This window comes from Etheostoma spectabile, chromosome 6 (assembly GCF_008692095.1).
Source record: "Etheostoma spectabile isolate EspeVRDwgs_2016 chromosome 6, UIUC_Espe_1.0, whole genome shotgun sequence".
In the NCBI taxonomy this organism is placed as follows: Eukaryota; Metazoa; Chordata; class Actinopteri; order Perciformes; family Percidae; genus Etheostoma; species Etheostoma spectabile.
Window position 1 is genome coordinate 28,071,299 of NC_045738.1, and position 3,112 is coordinate 28,074,410.

General features: G+C 39.1%; 1 long non-coding RNA gene across 1 annotated transcript in view; it reads left to right on the plus strand.

Annotated features, from left to right (window-relative positions):
• The window catches only part of LOC116691127 (uncharacterized), a 2,322-nt gene extending 105 nt beyond the window's left edge, over window positions 1-2,217 (plus strand). The window contains exons 2-3 of the long non-coding RNA XR_004332428.1: window positions 1,102-1,103; window positions 2,145-2,217. This is a non-coding gene — a long non-coding RNA (uncharacterized LOC116691127). The remainder of the gene's footprint in view (window positions 1-1,101; window positions 1,104-2,144) is intronic.
• The last annotated feature ends 895 nt before the right edge of the window (window positions 2,218-3,112 follow it).

A 3,112-nucleotide genomic window follows, 5' to 3' on the forward strand; every position in this document is an offset into this window, starting at 1 on the left:
CCAAAGGCAGAATCTGGCCAATATACCATTGTTACATGATTCCACCAGCACATTGTCTCCTTCTGTGCTGTCACGGAAACCGCGGTTAGTTTCACGTGGAAAGCTCCTGAAAGAAATGAAACTGCACTCAAACGACGTACACATTTGTCCTGCTGTTTTTGATACTTGTGGAATGCCCGGCTATCCTAACTACTTTATTTTTCAGTCAAGCAGGTTCTCAATCCTGTTCCACGCACACTCTTGACAACGACAAACAAAATGACGCAGCCATAACACCGTGACAAGGTCCAGCGATGCTCAAAAGGGAATTGCATAATTCAGATTCAGATTCCTTTTATTGTCATTGGAAAAGTATACAAGGGGATTTCATTGCACCAAGTGAGACTGGATCTCGAGCAATAAATAAGTTGAAAACAACACAACAACTTTATAAATACCATTGGTATATGCCACTTCCACGCACATATTTACTATACACATTTATTATGAAAGACAAGAAGGGTGGCAGTAGCTCAGGGATTAGGGAGTTTGTTTACGAACCGGAGGGTTGCTGGTTCAAGTCCCCATATGGACCAAAGTACGGTAGTGGACTGGTAGCTGGAGAGATGCCAGATCACATCTTTGGCACTGCCAAGGTGCTCTTGAGCAAGGCACTGAATCCCCAATTGCTCTGAGGCCCTTTCCATGGGCAGCGCCCCCCCCCCCTGCACACACTCTGATACCTGTCCATTAAGTGCAATATAGGTGTGTGAAAACATTGTAATTTCCGCTTCCAGGATTAATAAAGTATGCATTATTATTACCGACACTCACACTATCAGCAGACGGCATTTTCTGTCAAATAAATAGATACAGTTTATTGCAAAATCCCAGTTAGCTGCATGATGGGGCTCTATAGAGAAAACCTGCCAGCAAAAAGCAAGAAAACGGCATAGAATCCCTTTAAATATGCCTACAGACGACAGCATCAACAACAGAAATGAGTTGATTCATTGGTTCCCGTTGTGCTAAAGCTAAATAAATGCCAAACACAAAAGGGTCATCTCTCCTGCAGGACTGGGAAATCTAGAAAAGCAGGAGAAATAACTGCGATAACGCCAGTGGTGCAGAAGTATTTGACAACTGGAGGATGTTTAGCCAACAAATCTGATCACACATCATTTCTGATCAGCGTGCTCTGTGATACTTGGGATGTCCTACACTCCATTAAGCTCTCGGCATCATTTAGAATACATATTAAGGTTCTTTTACTTGTTTTTTTTAAAGTTCTTATTGGTTTGGGGGCGTACTACACTGCAGAATCTCTGTCCTTTTATAATCCTTCACAAGATCCTCTACTTCTGGGTTTTTAAGGATACGCACATAAGCGGACAAAAAAAAAAGACGCAGACATTTTTTTAGAGTACTTTATTTTAATTTTCCAGTTTACAAGAACAAGAAAAAACACAAACCAACAAGCCCCCCCCCCCCCAAAAAAAAAAGGGATGCTCCAGTATTTTATAATAAGTGTACAATGTTTTGAGGTCAATCACATTTCAACATCACATCACATTATCCACGTAATCTAGACAGGGCTTCCAAATTTGAATAAAGGTGTTGTATCTCTTTCTAAGGTTATATGTTATTTTTTTCTAAAGGCACGCAATTATTCATTCCTAAATACCATTTAGTTATGGATAGAGGGGAATCCGACTTCCATATGTGATAGCAATACACTTTCTGGCCACTGCCAGGGCTATTTCCAAAATTTGTATTTGAACTTTCTTAAGTGGTTTATCAATTTTATGCTGCAGCCTTTTTAACCAAGCACCAAAATGACAAAATCACCTTAAAAGCTATAAGACGGGGATCTTCAACAGGGGGTCCGGGACCCCTAGGGGGTCCTCACGGTCAATGCAGGGGGAATCTAAATGATCAGATATCATACACTTCATTATACTTACATACACAAGGAATTTGTCTTTGGTGGGTGTTAACTCTCTATACATAGACAAATAATATAGACACATACTGTACATGACAACAATATACATATAGGCACATGTAACAATATACAAAAATACAAATAAAACAAAATAACAAGACAAGTACACATGGAGTGGGATGTAGAGTAATATTGCAAGATGCATAAAAAAGCGATATAGCAAGATGCATATTGGAATAATAAGTATGTAATGTGTAGAGAAGTGGGTGAGTGGCCAAAGTGGGGATGACCCCTCTTATTCGCTTATCTTATCTTATTATTGTCAGTTTTATTATTGTTATTGTAAACCCTAACCTTAACCCCACATGTACTGTATGTTTAACATTAACACAGGATTTATAAAATCATGGATACAATTATTAGTAGCTTAACATTCTAAACAAGAATGTACTGTATGTATAAAGGCTTTAGGTCCTCCTCCATGTTGTGGTGGGCCCAGTTTATTATGCAACTTCAATTTATACAATAGATATACAATATATGTATATGAATGTAGTAGAGGGTCCCTGCTCCTGTCTTTATTTTAGTTAGGGGTCCTCGGCATTAAAAGCATTTTTAAATCACAGCTGAAAACCTTATTTGAATTTATTATACTTGGCTTGAAATAACGTCATTCTTTTTATTTTTTAATAATTCTCTCATATTTTCTATTCTCTGCTTTTACTTTCACCTATGCATTTTATCATCTGCTGTCCTTTTATTGTCTCATTTCATCAAAGCACTTTGAGCTCGGCCTACATCTTTTGTATTAAAAGCGCTCGTCAACTAATTCTTTTTTTGACCAGTGTCATTATTACTACTATTTTGTATATGTGTGTACAGTATGTGTCACTATCTGCACGTGTCACACCTATCGCCCCCAAACATTTTGCCAGGCATTAAGAGCATGACACTACACAGATGCTGTTAAAGTGTACCCCAGCTTATTGTATGCTGAAGTCATGTGTAATAACTGTCACGCTGCGGTGTTGTTGTGCAGAGGTCAGGCTTGTTTGCTCAGCAGGCGTGCAGTGAGAGGAAGCCATGTTGCTGACTGGTGATGTACCAGTGAGTTAAGACACACAGACATCTTATCAGCAAAGAGCCCTTGAATTGTAACGGCAGTGCTTTACAATTGCATTCACCCCC